At 40.8% G+C, this 25692-nt stretch overlaps 1 protein-coding gene across 10 annotated transcripts in view; it reads left to right on the plus strand.

Moving 5' to 3' along the window:
- SOX6 (SRY-box transcription factor 6) overlaps positions 1 to 25692 on the plus strand; it is a 784476-nt gene that overhangs the window by 118256 nt on the left and 640528 nt on the right. For 4 of the 10 annotated variants that reach the window (XM_050759333.1, XM_050759335.1, XM_050759331.1 and 1 more), the window contains exon 4: positions 10155 to 10334. The gene's annotated coding sequence lies outside the window, so the exon portion shown is untranslated. Of the gene's footprint in view, positions 1 to 8169; positions 8218 to 10154; positions 10335 to 14457; positions 15074 to 15509; positions 16509 to 18181; positions 18348 to 25692 lie in introns of those variants that run through there. The other 6 variants (XM_050759344.1, XM_050759339.1, XM_050759342.1 and 3 more) reach the window with 4 other exon arrangements.

Here is a 25692-nt window from a genome sequence, read left to right on the forward strand (position 1 = left end):
TCATAAGTGGGAACTAAGCTATGATAAGGCAAGGACATAAAAATAATACAGTGGACTCTGGGAACTCAGGGGAAAGGGTGGGAGGGGATGAGGGTTAAAAGACTACACATTGGGTACAGTGTACACTGCTCAGGTGATGGGTGTACCCAAATCTCAGAAATCATCACTAAAGAACTTATTCATGTAACCAAACACTACCTGTTCCCCAAAAACCTATTGAAATAAATAAAATAAATCAGTATATATACAAAAGCTTGAAATATACTTATGAGCACGTTATTAGCAATGTGGAGCTAAATACCAAAAGTAACACTTGAAAGACTTGACAGTGATTGCCTTTGGGTCATATGAATGAGGGTGGGGAATGGTGTGGTGGAGGTCCATTGTCACATAAGCTTTTCAATAAAATTGAATTTTTTACTTTTTGCAAGCATTACTTTAAGAAAAGTAAAATCAATTAAAAATAAAAAGCATTTACAAGATGACCTAGCAATGCTCTTTTACTGATTTTTACAAATAAGTGAAAATAAGTATACTCTTAGGACCTAAAAGAAATCAGGCATGAGCAAAAAATGAGTCAAATCAGATAACTTGACATTAGGTCTATAAGAAATATCAAGATTTCTACCTCTCTTTCTGATAGAATTTCATGAGAATCTTTGCATGTATGCTCTTAGGATGTCTGCTATGAGGAATGCTTTTATTTTCTCAATTGTAAATGTAGAAGCAGTAGTTAGGAGATAGGAATGACTTAGAATGAAGGCTTATTAATAGATACGTTATAGGATGAAACCTGAAAAAAATTATGCAGTTGAATGATTTGTATAAATAATTTTAATAGTTGATTTATTAAACTCTACACTAGTCTCTTATTGAGCATAGTATCTACATATACATAGTCAATGAATACATAACTATACTATTAAGACGATCTAATACTCTAGCTTATCTTTATGTACAACCCTATACTCTCAGGAGAAATGAGATATTACTCACTCCCACTACTTGTAGGTTGTATATTTTTCTTGTGACATTTGAATGACCGTGCCAGTCAATGTATTCCATTCAATTGTTGGAATGACTTGCAATGGTTGTAAACGGTACACTCATGGAATACAGATACCATGGTTCTTTTGCTTACTCTTCTTATATCTTAGCATCCATACCTATACATTTGGAAGTAGCTCAGATAAATTGTTCTTAGTTCTTTCATTTTAGGATTTTTAGTTTACCTTAAGGACATCAGAAAATAAATACAGACACCACAAGGAGTACATGAGCCCTCCTTGTGTAACTGTAAGTGTTAACTGTTGTATGTATTACTTTGCTTGTGAAATATTGTAACAAACGGACCAAAAAGAAGTTTGCTAATTACAGGACACCTCTTATGTAGTTTACAAATACTGGTCATCTTGGTAGAAAAAAGAATCTCCATGCTCTTCCAAATATAGGCACACAAAATGAAAGCAGAATGAGAAAGTTCACATTTTGGGTGCTTAGATTTGTCAAATGATAAAAGGGAAATAGTATTTTTAATAACTGTACAGAAGAAATTTGTGAAACAGTAGGAAATAAAATAAGAACAAGTCCACAAAATTGTGATAGTTGGTAGCTGTAGTGGCTCAAATAAAATTATGGCAAAAAAGGTTAATGAACTAAAAAAGAGCAGGCCCTGTACCTGTTCTCCTAGGTCCAATTGATATGGCCCTATTCCAGGAAAGGTGGGTTGGTACTTCATTTTCCTATTGCTATATTTGGAAAAATCACAAAATTGCTGAAATTCTGGGTCAAAAGACTACAAGGTAAAACAGTTATATATGATCACCTATCTCATATAGACATATATAGTTTTATTGATATTAAATATAACTACTTGATTTTGATGAAAACCTTGAATGCACCTTGTGCTTAAAGAGTTTTCCAAGCCAGGCACGGTGGCATGGGTCTGTAGTCCCAGCTACTCAGGAAGCTTAAGGCAGGAGTGATCCCTGGAGTTTGATGCCATCCAGGGCAACGTAGTGTAGAGTTTTCCAGTGTGGATGATTATAGTGTGTTTCACTGCCTGCCATCCAGGAAGTCTTTGTAATTTTTTCTTTCATCATGCCCAGATAACATATACTCATAATGAAAAAACCAGTGAAACATTAAATCTCTTATTGGCTTTGCAAAATAATTTCTTAAACATTAATGGATAAAATGTTATTCTAACAAAAGCTATTTTAAAAAGAGAATAGCAACAAACATTGGAATCCCACTCATAAAATTTAGACATAAGAGATTTTGTACTAGAACTGATTTTGAAAACCAAAGTAGTTTTACGAATTTCTCCTTGTATATTAAACCTGAGCTGTAAAGGTAGGATAATAGAAGTCTACTGGTGATTTTTAACAATCTTTTAACCAATATAATATCAAGGACCAAATGTTGCTGGTTCAAAGTAGTTTCTTTGTTCCTTATATTTAAGTAATAATGGTCTTAATACAAATTGTAATACTTGTGTAAATAATCAGCTTACATTTAAAAAACTCTTAATTGAATAAAGTCAAATACATGAATATGTTGTTTTACTCTTTATTATAATTTGGGAGACAGTTGAAACTTAACAGTGAAATACATTCAATATCAATAATAATATCCACATAAATAAATGCCTATGGGTGGTGAATATTGAATAAAAATTGTAAGACAAGTAATTATTTTATGCTGCATTTTTTTTTCATGTTAAATGAAGTTTTAATTTTGAAAATGGAAATGTGTTAGTATATTCAGAAATTTTTCCTAATTAGATATTTTTGCTCAGTTTGTGCTAATCCAGGTAGTTACATATTGTACCACTTGCTTAATTGTTTTCTCTTTGTTTAAAAATTACCTTTTCCTTTTAGACTAATATAAAAGTATCAGAAGTAAATTTAGAAAATAACTCATCTAGGCAATAGAAACACCATATTTCTGTCATTTATTAGACTATACTTATTCCCTACTGAATAAAAATAAAAGACATCATGGATGATAACCAAAATTAGAATTTATTTGGTTTCTCTAGTGGATACCAAATATGCAGTTACTAGGCATGGGCAGGAGATTAATGCCTCCTGAAGAAGATTCATCATTTTGAGTAAAGAAAAATACCCAAATGAATATTTTAAAACTTAAACAAACAAACAAACAAAAAAGCACAAAGTGTGGTGCCTGGTTCAATAAATCATAATATCAAAAACAAACATCAGTGATTTTTAGCTGCTGCTGCTGCTTTTTTTGTTTTGGTAATACGGGCTCATGATTATCACATCCAACTGTTGAAATATTCATTTGACATTATCTTAGATATAAACTTAGATAGCTAGTAGTGTTATTGTCTGGCAAAGTCACATGATTTTCAGTTTTATCATTGTATTTTCTCACAGTGGTGATGTAGTAGTTAATGTGGTCCTCAATTTTGTAGACAGCTAACACCTGGCTTACTGAGACTAACACTTTCACACGAATAAGTAAAACTTGGTAAGATGGATTGTCTACTGCACAGATCTTATGCTGTAGTTACAGAGTTAAGAAGTCCTTGTTATTGTGAATGTGTATTATGAGTATATTGTACACAGTCCTGGTATGCAAATGTGTAGCATTCAGAGAAGTGAAATAATTCTGTGTTATTATTATCTTTGTAAATCACGTCTTAAGAGTTTTTGAGGACTTTATGATGGCAGTTTTCTATAGTCACAGTCATACAGTATGTGCAGCACAAAGTGTTTTCTTTCACTATTAACAATAGCTGAGCCAATGAAAATGCTTTTTAAATATACACCCAGCAAGCAGTTATCTGGCTCGTCCTTCTTACTATCCACAAACCATCTTTTATCGTCTTTTAAGACCGCATACGAAACAGCTTTGTAAACATCTGTTTTTCATTGTTAATTGTCAGGAAAACTGGAATTTAAATGCTTCTTTAGAAGCCTCCTAATCCTATCAAGGAGAATAAGTTGCATATGTTTATCTTTTCTTCTGTAGATTGTTTCTTTAGACTTCATTAAAAAAATACACACGTAGTATTCATTCACTTTCTAAAAATTACTTTTAAGATAATATTTCAATAGATATTTTGAGGATATTGCTTTTTAGTAATTAGTTGAAATTATTGGCAACATGGGCTATATGTTAAAAAGATGCATGATAAATATAGACTTAAATCTAGTATGTCTTTTCAAATCATTTTCAGAGTTTTCTTGGGCATATTCCATATTGAAACGTGCAATAAAAGAAAATATAAAGAATAGGTACTTGGTAGCTAAATAACAAATTAATTTAGAGCTCCAAATCTTCAGTCATAATTATTCTCTAGGAAATATATGCTTTATTTTCATAGGCTTTTTCTGTTCCAATAATCAAGCCATTAATGTCAACAGAGTATCTCTCACAGTGATATACTAAGAAGGCTTTTGCAATAGTACAGTGTGATTTCCTTCTAAGTGAAAAGGATCTCTTGCAAGAATTACTTTAAAAATATTAAAATTCTGCTCTAGTTGTTCTGAATGTATAATGTAAAAGCAAATGCACCTATCTCTTGAGAACAGAAAGAGCATCCATAATTTAATAAGTAATGTAATAACCAATAATTTTTCTTACCTATAAATATACCTAAATAACGAGAGTATGGAATATTAAGAGAAGTAGTTGGTTGTTATTAAAAACTTTTTTTTTTCAGAATGTACTCTTTTAAAATATTTTGTAATCTTTATTAAATTGCTATCTTTTTCATGTCATTGGAATGCATTGTGAATTTTTGTTTTTAAAAGGCTCATACTCTATTTCTAAATGGGTAGAAATTGGAAAGTTACTATTCACTATTTTTATCTGCTTTTCAGTTTTTGCTTTTCAAACTTGTGCTGAAGTGATGTAGAACTAGGCCTTATCACTGCATATAAAATTAATTGAAATGACATATTGTTGCAGTTTCTATGACAACCATATCATGATGCTGATGCTCTTAAAAATATCTAAAATATGCTAATTCTAGTGAACATAGTTAACACTTATTTGCTTAATATTCAATTTAGTACTAAACTTCATCAACTTTGAAAGTAGGTTGATAACATATTGTGTGCAATTAAAAGAGGTTTTTGTATTGAGCTGTTGAGTTTAGTATTTTCCCCTAGAAGCCTACTATTCTAGAACTTTAAGTGTGAATAAGTGAAGCTTTTCATTTGTTATTGTCTTAAACAGACATGAATGAACATGAGGATAATCATTGTTGCAGATTTTCACTATTGTTTTCTTCCTCCCCTCCCCCCTTTTTAAAGATAATATATTCAAACTCATAGAAAACATTCTGATGAAAATAAAAATTCAATAAAACCCAATGAGTTATTTAAATAATAGCAAACATCCAGATACTTGGGAACACTGACTTATTTTTTAGCTTTCATTTGTTTGTTTGAATTTGAGAAGATAACATCTCTATCTTGTATGTATCATTATGATACATGCTAAAGACATAAAACTTAGCAAGTTATAGAATGATTTTGCATAGCAATTATATTAAACACTTTGACTTGAAATACAGTTTGAGTTTTCTTTTAGAATTGATTTAAAAGTAAAAGATGTTATTTGGAATTGGCTTATAACTATACATCCTGTTTTTAAATAAAGGTTTTTTTTATAGATGTATCATTTGATAAGTCAGAAAACTTATTTTTAGAAATGTATACAATTTGTTGGTTAATAAAAATAACGGGTAATTTCAACAGTATGTGCCAAATAGAATGAAATATCATCATATGGAATTATCAAATATTGAACAGAATGCTTCCGCTGGCATATTTAATAAAAATTAATTTTCAATATATATGCAATAGATCTTTCATTAATATATATTAAATCATAAAAGCAAAAAGATAAATTCTTAGTTAACATACTTTTAATTATTTGTTTTGCACATACTAGGTACTCAGTAAATATTTAAGCATGAATAAAATTGTGGAAAACAAGCAAAAAGTCTCCAATATGATTGTAATGTTAAAAAAAATACGCACACAAAAGAAATCCAGTATTTAGAAATTTAAAAAATAGTATGGGATTTCGAAGAAGGTTTTTGAGTAACACATTTTAAAATTAGAGAATTTAGTCAAATTTAGTTTTAAACACAATGCTAACAAATAATAAAACAAAATTGCTGAGGTAAAATATCAAATATTTAAAGACTAGTAGTAAATTATTGTTTCATATTTATTGGTGGGAAGTTTTACAGCATTATTTTTGTGTTCCTTGTTTGTCTTTTATTAGGTATTGGAAAGGACCTATACTGATTTACCGAATTTTTCTAGGCTGGCTAAAATGTATAATGAATGATATAGTAATCATCTTTGTGAATGGCCAACCTCGGACTTGGGAAGAGGCAAGTGGGTCCATAAATGGAGAAAGGCATGTATGAAGGAATGCGCATGCTTTAACATTACTTGATGGTGAAAAGATAACACGGTATCTCAGAAGGATGTTATCATGAGGGGTACTTTGAATTTTAGTGACTAAAGTTTATTTCTGTGGTTATTACCCTATATCCCTTCCTTATATTTTTCCTTTCTGTGTTTTATTGTGATAATCATGCTTACTTGTGTAATTATTTAGATCACTTTCAGTTAAAAAAAATTCCAAAATTCTGTGTATCACTGTAAGAGAAACAGATGATGGATAGAAATTTCACTTTTCATCTGGATGTTTCAGAAGTGTTAGTTTTGGCCACCTTAAGCAATAAAGCAATGATTACCTTACTAAATACATATATTTTCAGATAGCACTTCAAAAATGTTAGGTCTGGTATTGTTAAAAATATAGCTGACATGTATGTTTTTTGGGAAATTGGTAGGAGTTTACAACATTCTGGTTTCTATCACATTCTTAGAATTTTTTATTAAAAATCATGTAATTGGTCCCTGACTGCACATGTGATTTGTGTTCCAGTTTTGTAGTCACTGGATTTGTTTAATTCCTACCCTGGCTTAGTTTCTGCCAGTTATGTTAAACTTCATGTGTATATTTTTTCCATTTAAGATAAAATGAACTGCCAGGATTATGTATGGCAAAACCAAGAGCCCTTTGAGTTAAGGCTCTCGGGACATTGTACAAGTCTAATGTTCTTGTATAAGGTTGGCCTACCCACTGCAACTAAGAAATGAGATGATTTGAGGGCTATTACTACTTAAGGTTTTCATAGTGGATTAGAATAGCATTACTTAGTACAGGTGTTTCTATAATTGGGATTCCCTGGGAAAATTCAGTACTGTTCTCAATAACATTCAGCTTTCCACATAAATGGAAGAGCCATCCAATGTTAATTTGATAGGCTGTGGCATGAAACAGGGAGTGGGGTCTGGCTTGGGGGCCTGTTGCTTCTTTTATTGGAGAAGACATTTCTTGTTGTCCATTAGCACCGGGTTGCTGTGGCTATATTTTTAAATTTTAATTTATTCCATTATTTATTTATTGCTGACCAAAATACTGAATGGGCACAGCCGAAGTCAGCCAGGGCTGATTTATGCTCATATGAAACAAAATAGTTCCCTAGTGCCCCTTTTTCTTGAAATAAATAGAATTCTTCTCAATTTATAAAGTATATTTAAATAATGTCTATGCATCCAAGTAGCAGGGAAATGACTGAGGAACCCGTGGGGCACAGTTCACCGAGGAGGACCTTCGGTGTGGCCTTGCAGATGTCCCCAAGCCTTGGAGGCAGTCACCAGGAGTAACAAAGAACAACTGCAATAAGTTATTTCAGGATTTAGCTAGGAGGTTCTTAAGCCTGGCATTCTTTTAGTGCAAGGCGTGAATACAGAAGAACGGTGAGCGAAAAAGGCTTCCATAGAGGTAGGAATGGGAAAATAGAAAATCAGTGATATAATTAATAACAATCATGATTATTTTACCTAATCCATTGTTAGACACTCAGAAGGACTGATTTCCTGAGAAATGGGCGACTATAGAGCTGAGAAATGTTCAGCTCTCGCAGCAGGCGGCTAGGCTGCCTGAACGTCCTTCTCTTGCACGCAATTCTCGTCTCGGAGACCTCCGTTTGTGACCTTGGGTCTGGCCGCGTCCCTGAGTCCCTTTGTCTATCTCCTGTTCCGAAGGTGGAGAGGAAGCGGGAGATGAGTCCCAGGGAGTACGAAGTCAGCTCTGAGCCGAGGTCACCGCAGAAGGGAGCTCGGTCTTCGGCCAGGACCGGAGCAGTTGGTATGCCTTTTCGAAGCTGCCCCCACCCTCTGCCACTGCCCTCCCGTCGGAGTTAGTGTTTGGAGTTTCGGAGCTGCAGCCCCTGTCTTGGAGCTGCAGACAGTTTGGCCCGAAGCTTTGTAGTTTGCTGGGAGAGTTCGCCTTCGCTCGATTCCCGGCTGTTGGTTTCAGCTAGTTGGAAGTTTTAGCTCTCACTGCTGTCAGCCCGAGTCTCTGAGGGCAGACGGCGCCTAGCGCGGCCCGCGCGCCCGCAAGGCGCCCTCCCTTTGCTTCTTTCAAGCGGTCCGGGAGGTCGCCAAGGCTGCTGGGCCGGTGTCAGCTGGGTTCGTCTCTACAGCCCCTAGCTGGGCGCAGTCTTCCCCTCCACCTCAAGGTGGCGACTTAGGCACGTAAACAAAGCTCGGCCAAGCCTGACCCTCGCAGTTCATCCACGAAACAGTCTAGTTTCCCCGATGCTCTCGAGCGGGCTGAATTGACTGTAAAGGGACTTCCGTTTAGATGAGGAGTTCGGCCAGAATTTCAGAATACGCGTGTGTGTGCGTGTGTGTGTGCTCGTGCGTCCGCGCGCGCGCGTGGAGGCAGCGGGAAGCGGTGATGGGATGGAAACCCTTGGCCAAACCCGTTTGGGACGCCGCGAGCCTCCCCTCCATCACCTGAGCCCTCAGGCCGAGCCACCCAGCTGGCTGGGGTTTCGGAACCATTCTGCACCGCGAGATACCTCGGAGTGCGCAACTGGCAATTCGGAGGCTCTGGTTGCCGCCGCCAGCGGTACACGATTTGCTAATCTCGTTTTAGTGACACCCATAATTTATAAGTGGAGAGACCTGAAAAATAAAGCCCCAGCCGTGCTTGTGCCCTTCTTCGGGGTGCATGCCGGCTGATCTGAGTGGCAGGGGTAGTTGGGGGTGGGGAAGAGAGACACAGACAGTGAAAGAATAAACGTGCGGCAGTCACACAATCTTACCTCCGGGACGAAAGGACACGGTTCCTAGAACTGAGATTTCCATAGCCCGTCTGCATCCCAGCTGTTTTTCCCGTAGGCGCTTTCCTGCCTAACACCGCCTTTTGACTAACTTGGACAAGGCTTGAGCTCACCCCCTCCTTTTTTCCTCCCTTTTTTTCTTTCCAGATATTCCCTAAACTCAACCCAGGCCAAATCCAGAAGTCGGTACAGTACAGAGCTTCCATTCAGTCGTGGGGGGGGGGGGGGGGGGGGGGGGAATCCCGTTTACAGTTTCTCTTAGGCAGATGGAAGAAGTAGATGGTTACAGGACTTTGGCAGGGTGCGTGGGGATGCCATGGGGTGTTGGTGTCAGGGAATCGCGATTTCTCTTAGGTATTGGTGTTGCAGGTAAGGTTCCCAGATTCCAGTTGCCCTTGTGCAGAGCTGCAGTGTCGGTGAGAGTGGAGGGTGATCCGCGTCTGATTAGAGGGGAATGGAGGAGGGTGACGTGGGGGAGAAATGGACCCTGTACAGGCTCCACGGACACACATTGTGTTAGTTCGTGTCTGTGCCGCTCTACGCTGCCTTTGGGAGCTTTTTGAGAAAGGTAGTATACTCCAGGCTTTTTCTCCCCTTCTTCATCGTCATCCCCCCACTCCCAACCCCGCCCCCGCCGCCTCAATGTGTTTAAAAAGAAGGGAATACCCTTCTAAAATAAGTTAAAAATCTTTCTCTGACTTTCCATTTGAGATGCCAAAAGGATTAAATAAATGAAACTTTATTTACAGAGGAGTTTATCCACAGACTCAGCGACATCTCTGGTCTTTGGCCTTATTCTAATTCATGGTGGTAATTACCCTTCGTTTCTTTAAGTGCAATAGATTTATTGCCTTAGAGACTATGCACAGTTTGATTGAATTATTCATTTTTTTTTCTTTGGTGTAGACTGCATCTGGGGACTCTGATGTGACGTGTAGATTTTTTTTTTTTTCAGGAACAAAGGGAATGTGGAAATGAAAGAGAGAGGGAGAGAGAGGCTGGCAGATGTAATGAGACGCGGTGAAGGTGTACGCAGACTGGCACTCCCACTCCTCCCTTCTGCTCTCACTGCAGCCCTGGGTAACTCGCAGGCTAACACAAACAGCTTTTCTCCCGCAGCCTGCCCTCTGTCACTGTAAGTACATCAGCCTTCTCTTATCAGCATGCAGATTCCAGCCACGCACTCCCTAGCCTGGCTTTGCACCTTAGACAGCAGAAGCGCATTTAAAAATTAACTTTCCTAAGCTAGGAAAGGCATGTCTGTAAAACTTATTTTTGATTTATCTTTATTTTTCTTTGGAAAAAAGTTCATGCATTTTTACCACTTTTCCCCCACCTCCTTTGTGGCGGTGCTGTGCCGCTACTGTCGCTACCGCTGTGATCTTCCTAACAGAAATGACACGCAGATTCAAATGAAATTTAATATTATTCTCTATCCACTTAAAGTCGAGGGACAATACCTTGTCCTTTTGCAGAATGACATCTTAAGGAACGCAGGACATTATTCAGTTTGCTTTTAGCTTTTGTTGCTGAAACACGAGTTCCGACCTCTTGGAGGCAGAGTCCCAGGGGCACTGTTATTTGGGAGTTCAGGTTATTTGGTTACTTCAAACTTAAATGAAGTGCGATGGGCAGCTGGAGTGTTGGTATGTTTGTTATCCCCGTTTAAGGAAACCAATTGCTAAAACTTCTCCGTACTGACTTGAAGTTTTCAACTTCTTCCCTTTTGGCTTTTACACTCTCTCATTTATCCTTCGTTTCAGTAAAAGTTCTTCTCGGTGTTTGGGAGCGATTGACATTTATGCTTGTCCAATTTATACAGTAGCTTTGAAGTCCTTCCTGAAAGAAGTTAGCGACTTTAATATGAAATCATGTAGGTCTGAATTGTCTGCCCGGATGGTGTAAGGAGTCTTTCAAAGCGGGAATTCGAGGTTTTAATAGCCGTTATGATTTTTGCGTGGGTGTTTCAAATACTAACTTCTCAAGCAGAATTAATTGCGTTGTCCTTCCCAAGTTCAGGGGGACTTCTTTCCAGGAACCGTGTGCGCCCTTCCTTTTGCGAGTTCGCGCCTCTTCTCTGGAGGTGCGAGGCCAAAGTTAGCAAAGCCGAATTGCCTTTGCTGGTTGCGGTGCGCAGGGACATTCGGACAGCACAGAGGCAGCGACTGCTGCGGGCAGGTAAGTCAGCCCCACCCGCTCGCCCCTCCTTCCCTCCCAGGTTCCCCGGAGCTCAGCGCCCCGGGTTCTTGCGCCGCGTGGGGCTCCAACCGCCAGGGTATGTGAGCTTATGAGTGCCTGGATCTGGCCAAGGTGCCTGGGTGCCCTCTGCTCCTCCCGGAACTTCTCCGAGCCCGCAGGCCGGTGCGGACCAGGTAGGTGGAGAGCCCAGCACTTTAGCGGGCTGCTGCGCTCTCCGCCTCTCCCACTTCATTGGTATAGCTAGCGCCCGAGACTTTAGAGGAAACCCTTAGCTCGCACCCCCGCCCCCAGGGCCACGTGTCACTCCATGCACAGCCTGAAGTACGGCATCGAGACCCCAAACTTTAGTTTCCTTCCTTTAGGGATCAATATTGTTACTTGCTCCGGGTTCCGTCTTACCAGTCTACTTTGCTATCAGTTTATTAGATACAATCTAAAAGGGGTTCCTGCCACTCCTTTTCGGAAAGTTCATCGCGGCCGGGTATTAGGGCCTTCCGTGGACGCCAGAGATCTTGATAATGTCTCCTTCCTTTCCTTCTTGCCTCCCGCTAGCGGCCTGCATCTGGTCGGCAGGGTCAGTCTTGCCCACCAGAACCCCAATTGCTCTGTGATTTAAAGAGACGGACGCGCGGTATTTGGAGAGCCAAACTTGTCGCAGCAGATTGGAGGAACCCAGTCGCGCTCCAGCCTTTCTGTCCCTGATGTTTCACCTCTCTATGTGGCTCTTCCCTGAGGACTTGGTCTTTGAGACATAATCTACACCCCTCTTTTCTCTGCAGGCATTTAGTACAGGTCCTTCAATGTTAACCTCTTTAGGCTTTGGAGAGGATTTTTGGTCGTTGTGGTTGAGTTCCAGGGCAGACAGCTGAGGACTGCGAGGCTCTGGAACAGGCCCAACTACACTCTAACACACACAGAGGAGATCTGACTCCTGTCCTGGCTAGAAACACCAGTCTGAGCTTGCCCCTTGGGCCTTAGAGGTCAAGGGGCCGGCAGGCAGTTCTGGGAGCCCTGGCCTTTAAGAGCTCCCCAGCAAGGTACCAGGGCATACTTCTCATTGACCTCCAAGCTCTGGTGCTTAGAGACAGATTTTCCAGTCCTGAAAGTCACCATGGGTGGTGGAGACACAAGATTTCTTGCTGGGGGCTAACTCTCCTCCCAAAAACGTGAAGTCAGTTTAACTCACAGTCTCCAAGCTACCAGTCTTCAAGTATTGTATTTCCTGGTGGGCCAGGAGCATATGACTATTTCTTCTGCCCCACAGATCCTAGGTGCTCATCTTCACTCTTAATCTCTGCCTTTTTCTTATCTGGAGTTTATATGAAACCAACATGGAATATACTTTAAAAAGGCAGTATATGATCGAAAGCTCAGTTTCTGTTCCATCTTCTGTGCTTGCATCCTGTCTCCATTTTCTTCAAAGATAATGTAATAGAGATGAGACTTTCTCCCCTTTATCTTTGATCAGTTCATCTGTGGGAGCTCTTCCTCATGTGGGCAACTTTAGATTGTCCTGAAACTTTCTGATTTCTCCAGTTAGCATTCGTGACTCCTCTCTTTTGGTCCATATGTCCTTTCACAAAGTCTTTTTCGATGAAGTGTCTCAAAGCGGCCATCTCATATGAGTTTCTATACAGTAAGGATCTCTCCTTCACAAATCTCTGCAGGTTATGCTGGTGCTTCAGAACCTCTTTCCCAGCTTTTATCTTGATGTAGTTTTGACTTTCCACTGACTTCAGTTTCTCAAATCTAGTCTATTTCTTTGGGCCTGGGTTAAGGCAGGCCAACCTCACCTCGTGCATACTGCCTCTAGTTAGCCCTGTACTGCTATCAAAGCTAGTTTTCTCATCTATCTTTTATTTTCTGCATCTCTACTACCTGAGACCTTATTCCCTGTCCTGGTCCTCCAGCTTTTTTTTGCACTGAGATAAAGTTTCAGGTGTCTATTTCTTTATGACATTCTGTGTCTTTCAAATCTATAAATCTACCCTACACATGACTCAAAGGGAATCTTTATTTAGGTTTTTCTCTGGGGGTTGTTTATTAACATAACTTTCTACATCTGACTTAGGCATTTTTATATGTCATCCTGGGTGACTGAAACTTTTCATCTTCAACAACCTTTAACCTTTAATCCACCCCTCTTGAAATTGTTTCTCTAAATCTTTTCCTCCACAAAGTTGAGGTAATATACATATATCACCCACGCAATCCCAAACAATGAAGACTTATCCATATAACAGTATAACAATTGTGGAATTGTTTTATTTGTTGTTGTGAAAATCTAATTTTTTTGGTGGTTTGTATGTGTCCTGTTATTTATAATATTTTGAACCCATAAACTACATAATCCATATGGCCTCTAGAACACTGCCACGTCCTGTGTGAATTGCTTTTTCTTTTCTTTTCTTTTTTTTCAATGTTTCCTCCTCTGTCGTTTAAAATGTTTCTCTTCCCCCATTTGCTGAGATCCTACTAAGTGGTGTCTTTTAATCATCTCTGCTTCCTTCATCTCTTTCTTTTCTCTCTTTTGACTACTTCTCCTTTTCATTTTCCTTCATCCTTCTTATTGTTCATCCTAACATCCACCCTTCTTGTCTTCTCCCTGGCCTGCCTGTCCTTCCTCTTCTCCGTTTGTCTCGTGACTTGCTTTTGTGGTCTAGTTCTATCTCTTAGTACTTTTTAACATTCAGCCCATGCCTCCTTCTATCACCTAACTATTCCAAAGCACAAGCTACCATTCCTACATTTTCCTTTACCATTTGACTTCCTCACTTTCTGCAGTTTGATCCTTTTTTTTTTCTCTCCCAGTTGCCTACCTTTTCCATGCTACAGTTTGCCTTTCTCCTGACTCCTCCTCCCAGCAGCCCTAACCCCAATAGAGCTCTTTTGGTCCTTTTCCCCTCAGCCTGCCTCTCCCCCACCTGGTACTTGTGCCCATTCTCCTCTGACCCCGACTCTCTCTCTTCTTTGTCTCCTTCTAGTTCTCCCCTAGTAGTTGCTTCACTGCCTCTTTCCAGGCGCTTTCCCCAGTTCCAATCTCTGGTCTCGCTGGTCTCTCTGCCCTCCTCTCTCTTTGCGGCTCTCTCTTGCCTTTGCCTCCCGCTCTCCCCTCCTTCTTCCCCCGGCCCGCCCTCCTCCCTCCCAGCTTCTCTGCCTGGCTCGCTGCCTCCCTCGCCTCTTGTCTCATCTTGCCTGTGTTGTCTGGGAGGGGAGCCCTGCCTCCTCTCCCTCGCTCAGATCAATGCCCTGGCCACTCACTTTCTGATGTTGCACGACGGGAAATGCTTTGAATACTTACGACATGGCCGCTCACACTGATTGCCAAGATTGACAGCACTAACCATCGCCTTCACTTGTTCCAGGGTGAAGCCCCTAGTCACCCCGCTCCGCGCGCACCTCCTGGCACCCCGGCGGCAAACTTCTGCCGCTCTGCACTGCCCCCGCCCGGGGCAGGACACCCCCGCAGACCTGAGTTAACGGGCTACGCCGGCCGCGGCGCTGGGGGGTTCTGTTCCCTTGCTTCCCGGACTGTGCCAATTGACCTAGCACCGACTCCCCTTACTTTTAATTTTTTTTTATTTGTATCTTTCCCTTTTTCTTTAATGCCATTTACTCCTGCGGCGCAGCGCACAAGGAGCCCTCCCGCGCGGTACCATCCTGGAGCCCGCCCAGGTAACCGGGACGGAGCGAGCGATCTCGAGAGCGAGGGAGGCAGAGCCAGGGCGCGCGGCCCGCTGTGAGCTACCTGTTGGGGCGCCGGAGGGGGCAGGGGGCAGGAGCCCAGGGTCTGGCCGCCGTCCCCCGGCGTCCTCCGCTCCTGCCCTTCCGGGCACTCCAGGGTTAGTTTCTGTGAGCTGGGACCGAGGCGCTGGGGCAGGACAGGCAGAGGGACGAGAGCCGAGCGAGCGGAGCCCTGAGAGGGCGCGGGTGGTTGAGAGCCGCGGCTGCCGGGCCGGGGAGGGTTTGCGTACTTGGCTGGGGAGGGGAAAGGAGGAGGAGGAGCGGGAGGAGGGCGCTCCGAGGGGCCGACGCGGAGGGGGAGTGGAGGGAGAGAAAGGGGCCCCGGCGCCCGCGGCTCGCTGGTGGACGCGCTTGATCCCGAGGATGCGTTCCCCTCTTGGAGAGTTGCGCCTTGTTCCGGAGTGACAGATCTGCGTGGCAGGCGTCTGTTTTTCTCCCCTTCACCTCCCCTCCAAAAAATTCACTTTGAGAAAACACATGTTGTAGCCGTAGATAACTGTGCATAGGACACTAAGGCAAAAGGGCAGGGACAGGGACACAACGCAACCTTTGACAACAGAAAGCTGTTATCGCCATCCTAAGTATTCGTCGGGAAATCTGTTTGCCCTCTCGGCCCACCTCACTCCTCCACCTCCGCCTCCCCGCATAGATATTCTAATCTATATAATTGGGAATGATGTGAAAAAGAAGTCAGGTGGCTTAGAGAATGAATTTGTAAGTCTCCGTGAAGTTTGAGGTAGGTATTTCATTGAAGTTCGCGCAAGTGTGTGATAGAGGAAGCTTGTGTGGCTGCGTGTGTAGTCATCCCCCCTTGTTCTGTGAAAGCAAATGCGTGTCGGCTTTGAAGGTTCAGATGGGACCGCTGGGCGGTAATGCCCTCCATGTCCACAAGAGGGCAACATCCCGAGGGCTTTGTGAGCGCTGTATCTCTTGTTACCGCTGCAGGCTTGGGTTTAGAGAAAGTTATACTGAAACTTTTAAAAAACTGATAGCACATCTTATTTTGCGATACTAAAAAAAGAAAGATATAAAGGAAAAAAAAAGAGGGAAGCGAAGAAAGAAGAGAGAAAGAGAAAGGCAGGTAGCCAGTCTACCCCGGGAGAGCCCTAGTCACACCGAGACTAGGGGGAGGGCTGTTTTAATTGTGGGTTTGGCCGACTGACGACTGGAGTGCCCTCCTCGGCTGTCTTAGTTGTAGCCGGAGGTCATGTAAATCGACCTTAAAAGAATGCATAAGCCATAAATTAAAATAAACCCTCATCCAAGGGCTGATCCATAAGTAGACAATATCCAACCTGGACAAAACGGGCTTCCCTTGCGAGCCGACCTAAACCGCATCCCCCAAAGAATAGAGACTAAATGCAAAGTAAGTTTCCTAGCAAATATTTTGTTTTCTTGAAAAGTGTTGGGTTGATTCGCTGTGTGACTGCGACGCCACCGTGTTCGGAGCGCTTCAGTGTCAGCCAGGCTCTGGGTGCGGGAGGTCGGGAGGACCCGCTGAGCTTCTGGGATTCTTAATGCTACCCCCACCCCACCCCGATTTCGATTTGGAAACTTAGGATGTTTGTGGGGTTGACACAGGGCGGGCGGGAGTCGAGGATCTCCGCCGCTCTCTCGCCGGAATGAAGTTTACTCGGAGGAGTTCATAAAGAAAACCCGGGTCGCTAGAAAACGCTTGCGCTCCCTCCTCCCACCCTCACCCCACCGCAGCTCTGCCGCAACTTTCCCGGGACACCGCTCGAGTTGCCTCCAGCTCCCTCCGCTTGTCTCCTTTCCTTTCCCCTTTCCCTGTTTTTGGACAGTACTTTTTAATTATCTTTTCAGGAATAAACAAACCGAATTCCAAGCCCATCCGAAATCCAAGTGCTAACTGATCTGTGGTTCTCTTTACCCTGGCCGCGAGGGCAGTGGTGCCTGACCTGGCGGGAGCGGGGGCGAGGGGTAGATCAGCCCCGCCGGGCGCGGACTTCGCCACGGAGTCAGCCGGCGGAGCGCACGGTCGCCGGCTCGTTTCTTCCCCGCCCCGCGTCCCTGAGCCCAGCCGGCGCCCTCCGTCCTTCTCGGCGCCCTGCCGGGGCCCCGCCACCCGCCGCTCCTCTGCAGCCCGGGCCGCGGTCCGCTGCTCCCGGGCTCGGCCCAGGGCAGGGGGCGGTGCTGCCACCCGCCCCGGGGCCCAGCCGGAGCCCCAGCGCTCCCGCGGGAGCTGCTTTCTTCCTTCTCCCTTAAAGGGCCGGGCAGAGAAGGGAAAGGGCTTGTGCAAAGGCTGCTGGGGTTGTGCTCCGATGCCGGGAGGAGCGGCCCGGGGCTGCTGAGGACAGATTAGCTCTGTGCCCGGCTGCTTCCCGGGCGCTCCGCAAAGCTTTAAGATAAAAAGAATTGGTGTGTTCGGAGCAGATAAAAGGTGGCTGTCGCCAGCCTGTTTTGAGTTTTATTTACGCTCTCTTAGGTTGACCAAGTTTGAAAACGTTGTTTTGTGTGAATTGTCAGATATTGAATGCCGCCCCTATTTGGGGACTAAAAATAAGTCTTCCACTGAACTGGCGGGGCTGGGCTGTTTGCGAGATGGGCTGTCTTGGGCTGCTTTTATGTGTGAGACTCTGTGAGGGCCGCGCTTGAAGTTTAGGGCTAGAGGTGGCCCGAAGCCGTCCTTGTGGCAAACTGGGCTGGGCTCCGGACCTCCCGCTGCACTGTCAATGGGCGCTAGGATGACGTCCGTGTCCCGGGCGCCGGTGCTAGCGCCGTTCTCCGGCGGCCAAATGGCCCTGGCTGGACGGCCCAACCAGCAACCCGGGGGAGTAGAGATGAGAGAGGGCCCCTCTACTCCCGCCCACCAGGGTCTTTTCTCTCCTGCCCTTTCTAGTCACATGCCGAGGTTTTTCCCCGGGTCCCGAGGAGAACAGACACAGCCCCGCCCAGTCTATTTCTAGGAGGTGGGTTTGTTGAATAAAAAAGGTCAAGTGGTCAGGTCTGCGAGCTGGTCCATGGCGAGGGGGGACAGGACGGACACCTGGCAAGGCCTGCCCTGCCTGTCCCCCCAACCCTGGCCGGCCCGCCCGCCCACGGCTGGCCTCCGTAGGCCACATTCTTGCGCTAAGTTCGTGAGGCTGTGGGAAAAGCAATCCTGAACCGGCCAAGGGCCGGCGAAGCTGATCCCGCAATGGCATTTTGTTTTGAACAGTTGCTGGGGTTGACGTTTCCTCATAAGGTAAGGTGTCACTGGACAGTCGGCTGCCCAAATGCCACATGTATAATTAGCCTGCGCACTCAGCACCTCTTCCCTGAGGCCCGCAGGCACGGGCTTGGCCGACCCGGTCCGCTCAGCTCCGTTCTGGGTTCCAGGATTCCCGAGGGAGGGCTGAACCGGCCAGGGCAGCCTCGGGAGGCCGTGGCAGAGAAGACTGGGACGGTGTAGCCTTGTCTTGGATTTTAAAAATATTTTCTTTTCTTCTCTTCCTATTTTATCTTCTTGTTTTTCGGCTGTTGAGGAACTATTGGTAAGAGGGGTACTGGACACCAGGGCAGAGTACAGACTGAATGGGAAAAGGAGATGCAGAGAAAATCTGGCAACATACCTATTCTTCACACCCCACCCATGGGGGAGGGCTGCTAGTGGCCCTCTGCACCAACCCAGTAAGACCATCCCAGGCTTGGCATTGTATGTCCTGGCTTGGGTAGGGACTTCAGGCTTCTAGGTTGGATTGTTCACCTGTCTCTGTGCTCCCTCTCACCCCCACTCCCACAGGTCTCTCAGAAGTTAGTGTCTGTGCTCTGATTGCAGCTTCTGGTTACCCCCTCCAGGCCTAGCCATTTGGCGCTGCTAGTGATCACTGTGGGAAAGCCTGGGCAGATCTGCTATCTTTCCCTGTCTCACTCTGGTTCAGCCTGGGGTTCTTAGGAGCAGTGCCTTGTTGTTGCTTGAGCTTCCTGCCTAGCTTCCTAGATCCCAGTGTCAGGTCTGCTTTAGCCTGCACTCTCTGGCAGAGACCAGATTTCTGCAGCCGTGAACATGACTTTCCCTCTGTCACCCTGTGCAGTTACCCTGGAATTCAACACTTAGGATTAGGCACTTGCATCAGTCTTCCTCCTCCCCTTGCTTCTAGGCCACTCAGATATGCCTGTTACCTACTAGAAGATTCTTTTTTATTTCAAAACAAGCAAACAAGTAAACATCCTAAATCTTTCACAAGTTTAGTGGGACAGGATTAGCTTTTCTTTTCTTTTTTTTTCTTTTTTTATTTGAGACGGAGTCTGGCTCTGTCGCCCAGGCTGGAGTGCAATGGCATGATCTCGGCTCACTGTAACCTCTGCCTCCTGGGTTCAAGCGATTCTTTGCCTCAGCCTCCCGAGTAACTGGGATTACAGGCACACGCCACCACGCCTGGCTAATTTTTGTGTTTTTGTAGAGATGGGGTTTCACCATGTTGGCCAGGCTGGTCTTGAACTTCTGACCTCAGGTGATCCGCCTGCCTCAGCCTCCCAAAGTGCTGGGATTACAGGCATGAGCAGTCGCATCTGGCCCAGGGTTAGCTTTTCTATGGCAGCAAAAGTGTACCTTTCTTGTTGGGAAATGGGGACACAGTTTATTAAGTTGCATTTGCTTTTCATTGAACTGATAAAATATTTCATTTTCTCATAATAGGAGAAAAGTTATGACTGATTTAGGTATCTTCTGTGCAGTTTTGAAAGTTCCTTTTTGAATACACATATGTGAGCCAAATGACAAGTAGATTGTTTTCCTTCTACATTTTTGAAAACTTCATAAATCAAGAGAAATTGTCCCTATTAAAAAAAGCAAACAGCCGAAAAACAAGTGTTTCAAACTCTGAAAGCAAGTGAGCATCACAATTATTAGGTCTAGTTTAAGACTAAAGATAGTAAGTAACCAGGATCCACATATCAAGTACCAGGGCATTAATTCCACAGGCATACTGACATCCTCTGTTGCTTTTCTCATGTATTACCAACACCTCCTTTCTTTTCTCTTCTCCACCATATTCCTTGAGTTATAGTGGCAAAACTAGATAGCTTTTTGTTTATTGTTTATTCTGTTTATTGTTGCTTTTATTTGATGTTTTGGAAATCATGAGAAGGAACATCCTCTTGGTGTATATGTATTTTTTAAAATGCACAAAAAATTGAGTTCTTTATTATGGAGCATGATATAAATTCCTATAATAGTATATTGTGTCACTACAACACAACATTATATTATAAAGATAAATATAAAAATATTAATAAAACAGCATCAAGTACCTATACCTTACGCTGGTTCTATAATGGATTTGGTAACTGAATGCCTAGAAGAAATGAGATTAAGTAGGAAAATTATATTGTCTGTTGGGCATTTTTTCAATAGTAGCAGAAAACAACAGATATTTTTCATTTTAAGGGAAAAGCATATATGTACAATATGTTAACATAACTGGCAAATTTTTCTTTTATAATGCTCTAAAATATATTACTGTAAAAATGATAAATTTTGATGGCATTATTGAGATTTTATGTCTGTTTCTATTTGACCTCTTTTAGGAATTATTTAGTTATTGGTCACTGATGAAATTGCTACACATATCTATCTTATATTGAATGTATCAGTGACTTTTAAATAATTTTCTTTCAATTAGTACAATAGGTACTGGAATAAATGAATTTCTTTTGAAAATGATAATATACATTGGCTTTAACCCCTACTTTTAATATTTTCTATGCTTTTCTGTTTTGTTTGGTTATGTATCTCTTTCCATGTTTGAAAGCATTCTCTTGTTAGTGAGAGAATTCATACATATATATATTTTTCACTATTTACAAACAACTTTCTATGAAAGTATAGAATAGTACAGCAAAAATTTTGGTTTATCTAAGATCTATTTGTTTTAATATAGTTTAGGGATGCATATATATCAATTGATGTTTTTCAAGTCAAGTGAAACATTCCATCAAGCTAATGTGTCTGAGAATACCATATCAGGCACAGACAGGTACTAGAAATGATAAAACACAGATAACTTACAGTAAGATGTTTTGCAGATGGGATGTATTATCTGCTCTCATGAGGTTAGATGGGCCATATTACCATTAAAAAATTAATCAAGTCATTTCACAATTATCAAGTTATGTAGGTATGTGAGATTTAATGATAACAGATTTTATTATAGAAATCAGCTAAAAATGAACATTCACTGCTGTTTAGAGGAAGAAATGGACTATCTTTGGGTTTGGATTGCTTCTTAAGAAATATGCCTCTCCTCTATTATTTTTTCTAATAAGGAAAATAATGTATTAGAACAGTTTATGTATTAATCCTGAGTGTACATTTTCTACTGATTATGCCCTGAATCTCAATATTCAAGTAAAAAAACCTAGTGCTCCTATATAGCGTAGGAAAAGCAATTTTTATTAATGTAAACCCATTTTAAATGTGTAGCATATCCTTTTGGATTGAAGTTTTTCAAATGTGATCCCATACTCATTGTTTTGGTGAGCATTGTATCAGAAACTCTCACCATCCTTTCATTATATATTCATTATTTATTCACAGGAAAGTGTTTTTATTTTCCTTGTTCTGTGGAAAAGGGTAAAAGTGTTTCAGTTAATTATTTTGTTTAGACATTTAAACAAACTGGAAATAGTTCAAAATTTGCATTATGGTTTTTGATAGAGCTTTTCAATTTTTAAGTATTCATTGTAATAGTTTGGATAGAAATATCAATTGAAGAATGTGGGTGGAGGGTGTAAAATGGATTATAATTTAAATCTACTGCAGACTCTCTCAGCTCCAAAACGAGTACTGGTCTGTTTTTCCTCAAATCTGTGGTAGTCTTAAAAAAGGGAACATGAAACCCTAAAACCTCAGAGAAGCAGTATCGATTCAGTTCCTAACTGCAAATCCTTCATATCTTTGCTCAAAATATCCAACTTTACACCAATATTAGCCATTCTTTTTATAGTGATACCATGCTTAGTAAAAAACTTCTAAGCACTGAGGTCAGGTGTTGAGATTGGATTCTAGTTTATTTTTTATGAATCAGATAAAGATTTCTGTGCATGAGACCATATGTGAAGATGAGAGAACAAGAACATTTCCATATCAAAGGCAATATATCTGAAGCTGCATGGTAATTAAAATGCAGTGGTTTGGACTCTGTGCACTAGCACTTAAGCAGAGCATTGCTGGGACCTTGTGCATCATGCAGGCGGTTGCCTCTTGCATACTTCTTGAAATACACTTATAATTTTGTACAAACATTTATGCCAGTCCACACTTTTCTGTGGATAATTTGTATTTCATCCAAACCATTCAAAGTAGAAGTTATTTTTTGAGCTACCCCCTCATTATGGCTTTTGTGCCTCAACTATTTTTATTCTTCTTGTTTGTATATCTTTTTACCAGAATGATGGCTTGTTTATATTCAGAATCTCTTCTTGCTCCTCTAAGACCCCTAATATATCACTCATATTTTATTATTCACTCAAAAAACTTTCATTTTTAGGAAAGATGTGAGTTATTTTCTGAGGTTAATTGTAGATGCTGTAATCTATTATAAACTAATAAACCACATTAAAAATCAACTGCCTACTTATTTCTACTTTATAATGCTAATATATTTAGTAATCCTCACAAATTTGCACAAACATATATTGGAAAACATCCTTTTTTAAATACTTAAAGAAAAATTCTGATATGTTTCTTTTCATTTAAATGGCATGAAAATGTGCAGTGGCGTTCTCTTTCATGATACTTCAAGTGAATAACGATCATTTGAAACTATAGAAATCTTTATATTTATCTAAAGAGTTATCTCTTTCCATTTATAGGGGGGTGTTTGATTTTATTTATCAAGAACTGAGTTAATATTTTAGCCTGTAACTATTTGGGGATAAAATAGTGAAATACAAAATCTAACAATTGGTAGTTCTGTGTTGTATATGTTTTAGAAATTTTTGCATCTTTGATGACCAACTTCAATTTGCTGCTCTGTAATCTACTGGCTTTTCTATTTCTGTATTTGCTCTTTTTCTACGAACATTTTGTTGTGGTGTGTGTGGCGAGGAATTCATTGATGTATTTTATTTACTAAGCTCCCATAGTCTATAAAGCCTTCTAAATATTTCTTTGGATTGATGCACCATGTATTAAAGAAGGCTAATGTGATATTATTAAATCCTTTAAGAGTTTTGTATGTTTTAACTATTTTGAATCAAATTACTTACGTATATTGATTTGATGGTCTTCAATGATGATATGCCTAAATAGGCATAATAAATATAAGATAAATTCAAAGCGCACTGTATGATGTGCATATTAGTGTGTATACAAACATTCTATGTTCTCTTGGTTCTCTCTTGATCTCTTTCTTCTCAGAAAAATCTCCCACGATAACCCTTGAAATGATCTGTTATCCTTGCTACCTTCAATAATTTGTTGTTTCCAGTCATCTTAAAGAGATGAATTGTCTATCTTTAATATATCCATTCACATGTAAAAAGGGACTTTATGCTGTTTGTGATTTTGACTTCACCGAGCACAATTTCTTTGCTTCTTTGAAAAGTGGTTCTTTAAAATTAGACAAAGAAAATTAAAGATGCTTCACTTTCCAAGGCTACACAAGCCTAATATGTAGATAAAAGAAAATGCAACAGATTTTTTTTTTGTTTTTTTAAAGAGCATACTCATTCTTAGGCATAGTTGCATATGCTACATTTTATACTTTACAAATAGGTCATTGAATAACATGAAGACTTACTAAGTTCTAGACACCCTGAAGAGCATTTTTGAAACTGTGAGTCTTTACTTTTAAAGGATTTTCTCTTCTTCTGAAGATTTTCTTAGTCGGTAGGTGGAGAAACTTAGGTGTGGTTGTCTTGATACTAAGCAAGTTATTGACAGAACTGAGTAAGAATGCTCCCAGCTAAGAGAGAGTAGTTCATTGTAATTTCTTGGGGAGGAATATTGAAGGTCAGGAAAATTTTTATTTTCTCAGAAATAATTTCCAACTAGGTCCATGGGCATTGAACCTTCTGTATATGAGAAATCAGCTTCTCTCCTCCCCATATATCCATGGTATAATCTCTAAGCCTCAGTTTCCTTATCTATAAAATGGGAATAATAATAATAATATCTGCATCATAGGGTTGTTTTGAGGATTAAATGAGATAAACTAATTAAAGCACTAAGCCGAGGGATTGGTATAAAATAAACATTTAATACATGTTATTTGTTATGGTTGAAGTGGTTCTACACTTACAATTATCTGGATCTGGCTTCCCATTCCAGCTTTACTACATAATTGCTATGTAATCTTTGGGAAGTTACATAACTTGCTTCTTTTCCTCTTATGTAAAATAGAAATAGCAATATAGGTTCTTAACTTTCTTTCCTTGAAAGGAGAATTAATCTATGATCTGGAAGATTTGGGATAGAGTAATGACTAAATGTAGAGTTTACATGTTCAACTGCTCAAATTTGATAAAACTACAATTCTAAGGCCTAGAAGAGAGTTTGAAAGGTCATTTCATTTGCCATTGCCATATAGTATTGATCATTCTTTCTCCATTCTAATCAGTTAAGAAGTTCTCTTTATTTTGAAAGCCTGCCAAAAGGGGATTTTATAATCTTTGGTTATATATATCAATGATTAACAGCAAGGATTTCTTTGTGTCAAATATACCTATCTCAATCTGTTTTCTCTTGCTTTCATTTTAAGAAAAAATGAAAGCAGACATTCTTCTTCACTTGAATGATAGACCTATATGTGTGAAGAGCAAAATTAAACTTCCAATTTTGATTTTTTGAAGATTTTCTTTTGTTTTATTTGCTAAACTAGTTGTGTGACCTTGGAAAAGTAATGCAACCTCTCCAAATCTCAATTTTCTAATTTTAAAAATGGGGATGGTGATATAATTTATTCCATGGTTTGTTAGAAAGATTAAGTTTGAAGATACTATATATATACACATATATATACATATAAGTGGGTAGAACAGTTTTGGACAACTGTGTTAGGATAAATTGACAATAGTTATATGATCAGTATAAGAACCATGGCATGAGAAAGCCTCTTATTTTCTCTTGTATTTATAGTACTCGTCAGGCTTTAAAGTGCTTTCATATTCATTGCCTCACTCAATAAAAGGTATGTGGAGTAGATAAACTTACCAGCCATACTAATTTTCTACTTGATATGAATCAATGTTTCAACTGGGTTTTGCTTCAGGATATTATTTACTTCGAACAAAGCTTGTATGTCATAAGTTAGAACTGGCTTTTTTGGCCCTCTTATTTCCCAATCTCTTTTGATATAATGTCAGTGCTCATTTATTGTATTTTCATACTTACTTCCAGAGCCAAATTATTGCTGCATTTCCCATACACCAATGTAAAAGAATAATACCATGTTGATCAGAAGCATTAAATATCAGTTCTGTATGTCTTTGATTAATACAAATTAGAAAATTATGTAACAATAAGTGTGGCAAGTTTGATAGAAAACACTCTTTCAAAATATGAGGTTCATTAATAAAAGAATCCTTGATGGTGAAAAGGTTGAGAA

The sequence above is a fragment of the Macaca thibetana genome, chromosome 14 (assembly GCF_024542745.1).
Source record: "Macaca thibetana thibetana isolate TM-01 chromosome 14, ASM2454274v1, whole genome shotgun sequence".
NCBI lineage: Eukaryota > Metazoa > Chordata > Mammalia > Primates > Cercopithecidae > Macaca > Macaca thibetana.